The following is a 13,540-nucleotide window of genomic DNA, read 5'->3' on the forward strand; positions in this document are numbered from 1 at the left end:
TTTAGCGACCTGCAAAGAACTTCAAAAAGTAAATCATTCTGCGATCGTCATATTTGTGAATGATGGAATTAAAAATATTTCCAGAATCTTCTGAAGAAGAAAGGGTGTTTTGTGTTTATTTCAGATGCTGCTCCCTATATGATCAAAGCAGGAAAAGCCTCCTAATATCTTATACCAATATGATTCATGTGACGCACCTTGCTCATGGAGTACATCGCCTTGCTGAAGAAGTACGTTCCACGTTTGTGAATGTAAATACAATGATTTGATCCAGAAAGAAAGTGTTTCTAAAAGTTCCTGCTCGGATCAAGACCTACAAAGAAAAACTACCAAATGTGTCTTTACCTCCCGAACCAGTACTAACTCGTTGGGGTACGTGGGTCGAAGCTGTGTTGTCTTACAATGAACATTTCGAGGCCATTAGAGTAGTAGTAAACGATTTCGATACTGCAGAGGCTTTGGCAGTTTGTCAGAACAAGGAATCTTTTAATGATTCCATTATTAAAAAACACACTGCTGTGATTAGCACTTATTTTTTCATATACCTGCAAGTATTAAAAAGCTTGAAACTAAAGGTTTGGCGTGGAATGAATCTATTCAGTAAATGAATAAAATTATTTTAGTGAACTCCTCACTGTCGGTGGTATTCCCAAGAAAACTTAAAGAAAAGTTTGAAAATATTTTAACCAATGACCTAGGCTTTGAACTCTTGTGCCAAATTGATAGTTTTATTAATGGGATGGATGAACTTTTACTAGAAACAATAAGTGCCTGCATAGCATCCAAATTCAAATACTGCCCAGTTACCTCAGCTGCTGTACAACGGTCCTTTTCTGCTTACAAAAATGTTTTGAGTGATCTAAGTCACATTCTTACTATTGAACATTTTCAACAGTACTTGGTCGTTTAAGTTTACAACAGTAGAAAAATGTAAAATAAATTGTTAATGATGCTTAGGTCCAATAGTAATAATTAAAGGTTATGCTGTTCAAAGAAATTCATAATTGTATGTTGTTTTATAAACAAAATATTACGTTGTGTTTGAGTGTGATCCTCCGTGTGCGATATATCTCGAAGTTGGTCATGTACATATCGATTGTTGTGCTGCGACTAACTTGCATTGCATCCGCTTGCTGCTGACAACAGCAGCAAAGAAGGAACAACTCTTGAAACACGTTATGCGGCCCCATTTTGCAATATTTTAGAAAATAATCCCAGAAAGGCCTCTTTCCTAACCTCTACCAGAAAGTATCCAGAAAACGACAGCAGCGCTCTAAATGTACAGAGTTTTGGCGTAACTGGCGCTCTACCTAGTAATCGATACGCCCAGGTTCGAGTTTTATATAATGCACGCAGTAACTACCATGTTTTTTATTATTTGATCTTAACGTATTTCAACACTTTTCATGCATTTTTAAGCATTTTTCATGCATATTTGCATGCGTATTTTAAGCTTTTTATGATGAATATAATCCGGTCTCTGCTTATTACTATGCAGTCCATACGGGAGTCTATTCGATGGTCTAACGACGGTATGTTTGTACGATTCTCCTGCGTGAATGATTTCTTAAAAGTGAAATTTAAAACTTCGGCCTTTGTTTTTGCCATTACGTCTGCCACACCATACTGTTCAACAAGTGACTAGATGGAACACTTAAACCACCCTTAGAGTAAATTGCCTTTCTGCAGACTTCATTCAAATGTGATTTCTGAATTTGTAACACGCTGTGTAATCTTCCGTCATATGAAGGGAGACCAACCCGCGACCCGCGGGCCACATGCGGCCGAAAAAAAGTATCAGTGTGGCCGAAGATGTGAGTATCCATCCCAAGATACGTAAAAAAATTCCATAAAATTCTGAAAAAAATTTCCTAAAATTCTGCTTTGTAGAGTTATGGTAAATTTTCACTCTGAAACTCCCGCCACACAATACTATTCTCTCATTGGTCCATGCCGTTCTTAACGCTGTCACGAGTGCTATATCTGAACCCCCCCTGGGCAATTCACCAGACGCGCTGGTCTGTCATCCGAGGCATCTTCAGTGGCAACTGCGAAACTAGAGATTTAGAAACGTGGAATGTAATTAATTTATGGACTCACAAGGAACTGTGTATTATTTCTATACAGTTCTGATAAATAACATATTTCACCGTAGTTATAATCACTACAAGTTGGTACAAGTTAGAAATCTTCATGTGGATTGCAATTACTGCCAATGTTTGCTATCTAACAGTACCATAATTCTGTTATAAGAAATTTAATTTGATGTCATATCCATTGCTACAAATGAGAACTACATTTAAACGTGAACGTATCTATAAGGGTGCTTTCATGAAATATTTTTACTTTCGTGTGCAGTTTCTATCATGGCAGACGACCGGTAAAAATCAAAATGTGTTAATACAGCATGTGATGGCAGAAGCTGCTTCCCTTGCCCTTCGCCACCCCTCATCGGTCATCATACTCTTTTCCCTCAGACTCCACCCACGATAGAGAAAGTACTTGTACTATAATGTACTGTAGATGTCGGCAGTTGTCATCTTGGAACTACTGTCTACCAATGCGAACTAACAGTATCTTTGTTGGACTTTCGCATATCGTACCTGTCCACAGAAGATATTCCTTACTGTACAGTAATGCAGTATATGTACCATCTTTTGTTTGGAAGCAGGTACATTTGCAAACAGTTATTTTCAAGAGTTAAGCACACAAATAGAAAAATAGAACCAAAATATGCGATGAACACCTGGAAAACTCTCTGAGAATTGCACCCAGTTAAATCAAACTTGACACTGGTACTTTAGGCTTCTGAAATTCAAAGTCAAATGTCACATTAATTCCATAATTTGTAGTTAGTTACGTATAAAATTATTAATGTAATCTCATACACAAAATGTCAAATTAAATCCCCTTGCTATTTTAAAATAAATAACTGTAAATTAATAAATTATAAATCTCTTTTTGTTCAGCTATTATAATTATTACACCACTGACCATAAAAATTGCTACACCACGAAGATGACGTACTACAGACGCGAAATTTAACCGACAGGAAGAAGATGATGTGATAAGCAAATGATTAGCTTTTCAGAGCATTCACACGAGCATGGCGCCGCTGGCGACACCTACAACGTGCTGACATGAGAAAAGTTTCCAACCGATTTCTCATACACAAACAGCAGTTGACCGGCGTTGCCTAATGAAACGTTGTTGTGATGCCTCGTGTAAGGAGGAGAAACGCGTACCATCACGTTTCTGGCTTTGATAAAGGTCGGATTGTAGCCTATCGCGATTGTGGTTTATCGTATCGTGACATTGCTGCTCGCGTTGGTCGAGATCCAATGACTGTTGGCAGAATATGGAATCGGTGGGTTCAGGAGGGTAATACGGAACGCCGTGCTGGACCCCAACGGCCTCGTATCACTAGCAGTCGAGATGACAGGTATCTTATCCGCATGACTGTAACGGATCGTGCAGCCACGTCTCGATCCCTGAGCCAACAGATGGAGACGTCTGCAACAACCATCTGCACCAACAGTTCGACGACGTTTGCAGCAGCATGGCTGCGGCTACCCTTAGCGCTGCCTCACAGACGGGAGCGCCTGCGATGGTGTACTCAACGACGAACCTGGGTGCACGAATGGCAAAACTTCATTTTTTCGGACAAATTCAGGTTCTTTCTACAGCATCATGATGGTCGCCCCCGTGTTTGGCGACTGGAAGCGTGTATTCCTCATAGCCATACTGGCGTATCACCTGGCGTGAAAATATGGGGTGCGATTGCTTACACGTCTCGGTCACCTCTTGTTCGCATTGACGGCACTTTGGACGTTACATTTCAGATGTGTTACGACCCGTGGCTCTACCCTTCATTGCTGGCCGGGGTGGCCAAACGGTTCTAGGCGCTACAGTCTGGAACAGCGCGACCGCTACGGTCGCAGGTTCGAATCCTGCCTCGGGCATGGATGTGTGTGATGTCCTTAGGTTAGTTAGGTTTAAGTAGTTCTAAGTTCTAGGGCACTGATGACCTTAGAAGTGAAGTCCCATAGTGCTCAGAGCCATTTGAACCATCTACCCTTCATTCGATACCTGCAAAACCCTACATTTCAGCAGGATAATGCACGACCGCATGTTGCAGGTCCTGTACGGGCCTTTCTGGATACAGAAAGTGTTCGACTTCTGCACTGGCCAGCACATTCTCCAGATCTCTCAGCAATTCAAAACGTCTGCTCAATGTTGGCCGTGCAGCTCGCTCGTCACAATACGCCAGTCACTACTCTTGATGAACTGTAGTATCGTCTTGAAGCTGCATGGGCAGCTGTACCTGTACACGCCATCCAATCTCTGTTTGGCTCATTGCCCAGGCCTATCAAGGCCGTTATTACGGCCAGAGGTCGTTGTTCTGGGTACTGATTTCTCGGGATCTATGCACCCAAATTGCGTGAAAATGTAATCACATGTCAGTTCTAGTATAATATATTTGTCCAATGAATACCCGTTTATCATCTGAATTTCTTCTTGGTGTAGCAATTTTAATGGCCAGTAGTGTATTAAAAAGTAATTAAATAGTATATTACGTGTGGTCCAAAAATACTGAATATGCAGCACACCAATTAGACGTTTCTTGCACATCTCCTTCATGGACCTGCGATTGTAATCGCGAGTAGTGGATGCCACAGCCTTTTGAGAAACTTTCCACAGAGTTCTTATACGATCAGCCAGGTTAATTGGAATCATTACCATCAAGCGTGTATGCTTCCCCGATCGATCTAGATGTGCGCGTTCTGGTTGCTTCCTTGAAAGTTGTGAGCGGCAATCGAGCAGCCTGAGGATCAAGATGATCCGATGGTCCATGGACACCTAGCTACGACGTGTGCCCATCGTCAAAAAAGCGAGTTGCTAAACCTTTCCAGTGCCTCGAGTCGAAAACACGATGACAAAGCAATAGGAGGCGTTCTGTGTTCCCTGTGTTACAACGTGAGTATCGTCGACAGTAGGGCGTCATCGATGAATCGAGCGGCCGCAAAGTGCATGCGAATTTACCATTGTACGACTGGTCTGCAAGGTCGCTTGATGTCATGGTATACGACGTTCTTTTTCGTGGGGTTAGTGAAAGACCCCGGGTCTATGTGGCTACACCTCCAGCAGCTTTGGATGAACCGTGTTCCCCGTATAGCAGTATCACTGAACGCAAAAGTATGGAATGAGATTTACTCTTTGAGAATGTACACGTTACATCTACCGCGCAGCACGAACGAATTGATTTCGAGTACAAAGCAGGCGGAACGTGACAACTTGTTGCAGAGTACATGTGAGTGTCTTAACTGAACCATATTTGATTTCGGGATTAAAGATTTCAGCTGAACCCGGTGAATATTACAAAAGAAAAGGAAACACACACACACACACACACACACACACACACACACACACACACACACACATCCAATAACATTTATTTAACAATTTTTCAGTCCAGTGTGCAACACAAGGGCACAATCATAAAATATACAATTAAAAACCAAAAACCACACGGCCTCTATTAACTGCATTCCTCATTCATTTAAAAGAGTAAGATCATTTCATCTACTATAAATTCGATTAAGAAATATGCACAACTATATTTACTTGAAAATTACACTGAAAGACTAAAACTATATGCGTGAGACTGTCCTCAGAAAGTTTAAAATTTGTTAATAACTTCCTTAATACTGTTTTGTTATTTTAATAAGACGTCGAAAAAATACCACAATAATTTCCTCTGTTTTCTAGTATTATATACGTAAAATTAGCTATAACTGTAATGGTGGTCGTTCTTCGAGTGTCTTAGTTGGATACAGTAGTTGGTGTCACAGATGGTATTTAAGGCCTAACAGCAGGGCACGAGGTAGGAACTGGAAAAAAACCGACCGGTTAAAAGAGATAGTTCTGAATAACGGGTCCCCTCGGTCTTTGTTTGGCCTCGGTCGTAACAGGTGTTTCCTATTTTTTACTAATAACCGAGTAAGAAACCGAAATATAAATTAATCTTAGCAGCAGTTCCAAAAATTTTGGTTTTTTAAAGAAACCTTTTTTAAAAAACGAGTAAGGTTTTTTCGTAAAATTTTGATTGCTTTGAATTATTGTGTTATTACGGGAAATGGGAAAAGCGATCAGTGCTGTTTTAATAGCAATGTCGCCAGAAACGAGCAAAAAATACTTCACATAAGAGTTGTACAGCATTGCTGAGACAGTAATGAGTGTGTCACCATGTGGCGTGGCCTATTGGTGGTATGTGTGCTGCACGAGACTTGCCACTTCTGATCTTCAGGGTACTGTAACTCTGTAATCGTCGGACATTTGTTGTATTATAGAATGACCCCGTCCCTGGTCTGGAAGTATTTTGCGAAATGCGGTATCAGTGAAATACAATACCCCAATTTCTTTAAACGATTAAGAACGGGAGGACAAATTTGCGACGTCATATAAGAGCACCTATAACTTAAAAATTGGTTAATAGTTTACAGTAAAAATTTAAAGTAGCTAATCTGTTGCTGTCTCTACGTAATCGTCCTTTATCTGTTTGTGGACAAATTAACACGAAAAACACAGTTCTTCAATCGCAGTTTTCACCCTTACGCACTAACTATTCCTTTGGCCCTAATGCTGGTATGATCCTCTATTATGACATGATTTTTGAGCAGAGGTTAAAAAAATCAATACGAGAATACTAGTATTAGTATTAGCTATTACTAGCTGAGATTTATTACAGAACTTAGTCATTCTTTCTCCTTTCTTGTTACTTCTACCAAACCCATATTCTTCCGTAACTTTCATTCTACTCCTTCCCCTAAAACTACATTCCAGACCCTCATTACTATCAGATTTTCAATTCCCTTTACATGCCGAATTACCCGTTCAATGCCTTCATATACTTTCTGTTTATCTTCATCTTCTGCTTGCGACATCGGTTTCTTCATCCGAACTATCGTAGTCGGTGTTGGTTTGCTGTCGATTTTGATGAGAACAACCCCATCGGTGAACTGTTCACAGTAACATATTCTCTGCTCTACCTTCCTGTTCATAACGAATCCTGCTCCCGATATATCATTTTCTGCTACTGTTAATATTACCCTATATTGATCTGACAAAAAAACCTTGTCTTCTTTCCACGTCACTTCACTGACTGTACGCGTATTTAGACTGAGCCTTTCCATTTCCCTTTTCACATTTTCTAGTATCCCTGGTACGATCAAACTTCTGACGTTCCACATTCAGACACATAGAAAGTTATCATTTCGTTGGTTATTCAATTTTTTTCTCTTCTCGTCCTTACCCGCGCAAATTCAAGCGGCCTGCCAGGGACGGTGCCGTCAGCAGTGTTGTCCGTTTGTTTCCTAGTAAAGAAAAATTTGACATGGAACGGTAGTAGGAATGAAACCCAAGCCAAAGGCTGAGCAATCTCGTGCACTATCGCCCACACTATGAGAACAAATGGTACTAAGTGTACCTTGGGGTTCAGCGTATTTTGCGGGCCATTTCAATTTGATCACTCAACAACCTCTTTGCTAATTCCCCAATCTGTCTACTAAAGGTTTGGATTCTTCTTTTAGTGGGAAAATAATCCTGAAATCTTAGCTCCCAAAAAGGAGAATGGTTGATAAATCTCTTTTTCAGTTTGATCACAGACGAGAAAACCCTATTTACGATTGCACTATGAATTTTGTAGTGCGTTATTGCTGTCGGCAATGCACAACCTGATCTGTTCCCTTGTCTTAGTACCGTTGGCTATGCACCGTCACTTTAAATAAACATACAATTAACGCAGAATTAATCTTTAACGGTTTAAATAAATAGACAAATCAGCGAATAGTTTATAACGGCAATAAATAAGATTCCTTTCGAAGGCCGTACAGTCCAGAATCGATATACCAATCAGGCAAAATCGTCGTGAACTCAGAGGAAATCTTCGCACCGAGTTGAAGATACCAGTTTGATAAAACGCCGTGCTCTGCTGCGTGAAGAAGTCCATAATTGCCTACTGCACATCCACGTGCGGCAGGAATCGTCGACCTTCTACGCATCTTTTAGGAGACCGAAACCGTGACAATCGCATGGCGAGAGAAAAGGGTATAGGGTGGCTGCTCTAGTGTCTCCCACTTGAACTGACATTATCCGTAATGGATGAGGCTGGCCTCCCAGGTCGACGGCTTCTTATGTCGAATACCGATCAGAACGGAAGTGGGCGTACCATTCCACAACGATGGTTTCGACAGACATGCTGCCCCATATACATTCTTTATCATACGATATATGTCTACCGGAGTTTGTCCTTCGGCTGCGAAGGACAGAATAACAACACGTTGGTCCTATTTGGACGCATTTGGTAATAACGTCACCACAGTTCACGTTTCCTCATTTACCGCACGCACTTCGCAAAGGTACGAATGTCACACTAATCATTTATTTACACGTCGGTGCTTATACACCCACATCGGAGTAGCACTACGTCGCGTGTACACTGCCGCAACGCCATCACATGGAAACTTTTTGATCGTCTGTTATAAAATAATTGAAAAATTCCCATGGGAGTAATGATATTGAAGAAAGCAGAAACTTGCAGTCAAAAGTAAATAAATGATTTACTAATATTCACACATTTGTGAATAGCAATCTCAAATAAATTTCAGAATCAAATTTAAAAAAATGCACTTCAGCCATAAGTAAGGCACGTAGAGCGAGGAGATTATCAAACAAGGAAACGTGCGAGCAAAGTTGGTTTAACTGGAGAGTAATTCACAACGATCAACAGCAAATATTCGAAGAGCAAAAGTGCAATACACCATTATCAAGAGCGGCATAAAACAAAGTTCGTTATTCTTGGTACACATGAATATAAACAGCAGGTGCAACAAATAATTTCAATTCACAGTTGCGTCAAATGCTATAAACAAAGTTCGTACTCCTGCAAAATCAATCACCAATAACACAAATAATATAAGTCTAATGAAAAGATAAAGGCTGTAGCTCGCACTCACTGAGCTATTCCAAGTCCAACGAAAGGTTAAAGTAATTAACGTGCATTCACAAAACGATTCCAACGAAAAGTTGGAGGATGTAACTCGCGCGATCGTTCGACCGCTCAGCAACTCGACAGAATCACCAACAATGACCTACCAATGCACAATCTCCACCGACAGCAAAGAAGACCACCATATGCTAAGGATGGTTGTTATCGCCGAAACATTACAGTTTTCGGATATATCAGGCATTTACTTATTGCTTTAACAGATGGCGTTACTTCAGTACTTGAGCCAAGCTCGTAACAGTATTTTTCAAGGTCGGGACAAAACTGAATCTTGTCGGGAAGTCGGGACAAGAAGGTCCGTAACGGTGACGGTCCCGATATATAGGGAATGTTGGCAACCCTAGGTCCGGTGCTGCCCGTTTGGAAGGCGCGGCGAGAGACGGCCGCACTGTATGTAGTGTAACGGCCGGCCGTCGCCTTGACAGCTGTAGCGGCGCCCGCGGCGGCAGCAGAAGCAGGCAGTAGGGGAACCCCCGGAGCCGCCGCCGCCGCCGCCGCCGCCGCCGCCGCCAGCGCCACCGCTGCCTTTGTGGCGGCCCCTGGCAGCGCTCACCCCTTTGTCCGCGGCCCCGCCACTCGCGGCAAATGTGGTTGACACACCGGGCCGGCCCGTAATTCCCCTTTGTCCCGCGCTGCCAGTCTTGCGCCGGCGGCCCGCTGCTCCGCTGGGCCTCGTAATTACCCGGCCACTATCGCACTGCTCCCAACACTTCTTCACTCCCTCTCAGCTGGACTGATTGCCGTTCAACTCGCTCTTTATTTCGAGATTAAGTGCGTGAGGATTCTGTATCGAGGGTGGTCCAAGAGGCAAGGGAAGACAGGCAGGCATTTCATCTCGCGAGGGAAGCTTACTTTCAGATCACTCACTGTTACTTGACGTACGTTGTTGCACAGTGTTAAAGGCAAGGCCTTCACCCGGCTGATACGGCCGTTACAAACCCTTTCGTGGCTCCAGATGCGCTCTGCATTCCGTGGTGAGCTGAGCGCGGACTTACTGTGGCCGTACTTTTCGCCAAATGCGACTATCTGTACTGAGAGACGGCGTTCCGGTCGCTGTGAAATACTTATCATCCGATATTTAAAAAGTAAATATTAGGTAAAAAACTGGTTTTTACACGTCTGACGACATCATCTGAATTTCTTCTCGTTATTCGTCATAGTTCCTCTGCTGCGCCAAATTAAGTAAGACGTTGCACGAAATTTCAAAGACTGTGCAAAGGTAAAACCGTATTGCATAAACTTTATGTATGGTTGAATTTTAGCTCATACATTGTGGTGTATGAAACGTAGATACGATATCGGCATTTTATTTAAAATTGAGAGCAGAACAACATCTCAGTTTGTTCTCGAGTTATTGATGTCCATGTAGACTTGCTGGCTGCTATAACATACTTTCTAAAAAACCTACTCTCCCCAAAACAATTTCTTTTGCATATCTTGCAGTCTGATGTTGCTTATTAAAGGGCTGAATTTCTTTTCGTTATACGTTGTAGTTAATGTGCTGCATCAAATTAAATAAAACATTGCACGAAATTATAAGAAGTATGCAGACGTAAAAACGCTTTGTGTCACAGTATGGTTGCTACTATGGTCTTGGGCCAGCTTACTTCGAGCGGATTCCGTCTGCGTTATAATGGTGAGCATCAGCTTTTACTAAGTTTTTTCTTGAAGTTATCCGCTTCGTTCTAAGTAGCCTACAAGTCTACGTTGTTCTGATTTCCAATCTGTAGTACTGTGCTTTATTAAGAGCTCATTGAGAGTGCAGCGCAGTCTTAGATGTATTTAGAATGAAGTGTAACATCAAGTGGTACCTCTTCCACTGCCTTGCATGCAACAAACTGGTACCATTTACAGAACATTTCTGTGTGATTTTAATACGAATGATGGGAGAGTGCTGTTGCGATTACTTATATTATACAACAATGAGCAGCAATGACAATTTATTAACGACTCCACACAGCTAAAGTACATCAGTAGACTCAGGAGAGAGCCTCTGTAACCGTGGCGGAACCTTGGTTTCTCCTGTATAGTTTTCTACTTTATGATGCGCTACGATACTCAGAAAACTTATGTCAAATATCCAACAATGTTTCAAAAACTAAATGAACGCTCATCTCGAACAATTATGTTTCACATCGAAAGACTGTGCACTCATCTCTTGTTCAACAGGTTGTAAAAGTCGAGTGTAGTAGAAACTAACGTGTGTGTATGTGTGTGTGTGTGTGTATGAGAGAGAGAGAGAGCGTAAGTGAAAGCAAAATGAGAATGAATAAATGAACGACAAAAAAAAAAAGGAAGAGGAGTTTTTACGTTCGCATACGTACGGTTAATGTTTGTATATTTATTTTAGTGAATGCAATTAAAGCACAGACAAGATTTATGTCACTGACGTTATTTGCATTTCTAATTGCACTAGTTTTCTATTGTATTTATATGGCGAACAAGAAACATACGTTTCTATTTATTCTTTCATTACAGAAAACTTGAATCAACGATTAATTTTTTATGCGCCATTGTAGTCTTGTAAGCGATTCTCTCTGTTCATTAATATAGTTTGTATTCATTTTATTGCAAAACTGACGGCTAAAATTTTATTTACACGAAAATATTGCTGTTGGGTATTTCATTGTCTTTAATTCTTCATCTTGTTAGATCAGTTCTACCTGGTCTCACTTACATTTATCAGTAATTTTCATACTGAGATTTTCGAAAATTAACTTGGACAGCATTCCCTCTTCGTACTATGCCCCACGAAATATCACCCTGAATTCCCTCGTGGTTACATTAAGCTGATTTCATGTAGTTTCTCAATATGCTTCTACATTTGTTTCTTTTGAATGTCTTACTTTCGCTATATAGTTTCTGTTGTGACTTGGCAACACAGCCAAGCCACTATGATTGGTAGCCGAAAGGCACGCGTCTACTCTCACGCAGGCTGGCGTGAGGTCTGGAACAGTTATAGGAGTTTATAGTAGGAAGAAAAGTACGTAGCTTCTGGAATACTTAACTTTAATCCATAATTGGTGAACATCGGTCTGACGGTACATGCATCACAAGATAAATAGCAAATGATAATGGCGCCTTGCTAGGTCGTAGCAAATGACGTAGCTGAAGGCTATGCTAACTATCGTCTCGGCAAATGAGAGCGTAATTTGTCAGTGAACCATCTATAGCAAAGTCGGCTGTACAACTGGGGCGAGTGCTAGGAAGTGTCTCTAGACCTGCCGTGTGGCGGCGCTCGGTCTGCAATCACTGACAGTGGCGACACGCGGGTCCGTCATATAGTAGCGGACCGCGGCCGATTTAAAGGCTACCACCTAGCAAGTGCGGTGTCTGGCGATGACACCACATTTTCCATTCCATTTTTTCACTGATTCCTTCCTAATGAAGATGTAAGTGTCCCGCAGCACACGTTTATGCTCTCTTGTAATGTAATAATATGGTGAGCAATATATAAAATTATTTTGTTGAATCCCATTTGTTAAATGCTACTACGTCTTAGACTTAGATGACTTTAGAGAAACTTTTTTTTTGTCGTGCTCAATCTACGCTTCCTTTACCACAATATTTAAACTTTCTGCTTACTTTTTCCTGAATTCATCTTCACAAAATGTAGTGCATTTCTGTTTGCAACATGTTACATGTTTATAAAATACAGACAAATTAAAGACCAGTTGTCGCCGCGAATGTTTTCAAGATTTTAGTTGTTTTGTAATCTTCAGTAAAAGCAAAATCATTTTTAAGTGCTCTTTTTCATACTTTGTCTCAGTTGGTCATTTATTCCCAACATTTTCACTCTTGTCTCCCGATTTCGAGTTATTCGATCATGGATACTGTCGAAAAAGGTTTAGTTAAAAATTCCTGTACGCAGAGTGATTTTATTTTCATGTAAAGAACATAAATGCATACATGATTTCAGTATATCAAAGTCATGAACTATGGAGGAGTTTCGCCCCGGTCGAAAAATGAATTAATAACTCCACTTCTATCTCAAGCAAATAATAACCCATTTCCTGTGACGTGAACTGATCAGAGCTGCCAAAAATTGAGCGCTTTTCCTGTGCAGAACCGCTCTCCTGCGCGCCAGCAAGTTTCTCCGCGTGCTGCAGGCGTTAATCTAACCTTTGTGGCTTTCACTCCACACGGTTTAAATAGGCCGTGAGTTGGCCTCACAGGTGCGAAAGCTTATTAAACTATTACGAACCACTTCACCTTCATCACGGAAGCCTTTCACGGCTAATTACTCACTGCATAAAGCACGAAGGAAGTTGCCGTGTACGTTCTGCCACGTCGCTACACCAACCCCTGCTCATCGTTCCTTACAGCTTTACTACTCTCGAGTGACACTGTTTGGTTCACTAACATCGTGCACTCGGGTAGACGAACATTTTTTTTTAAGAGTGGGTGATTCTTACACGTGCACAGCACATGGTGTGTGTATTAACTACTACAGCTGATAAGGACACAAGTATT

The sequence above is a fragment of the Schistocerca cancellata genome, chromosome 2, assembly GCF_023864275.1.
Source record: "Schistocerca cancellata isolate TAMUIC-IGC-003103 chromosome 2, iqSchCanc2.1, whole genome shotgun sequence".
Classification (NCBI taxonomy): domain Eukaryota; kingdom Metazoa; phylum Arthropoda; class Insecta; order Orthoptera; family Acrididae; genus Schistocerca; species Schistocerca cancellata.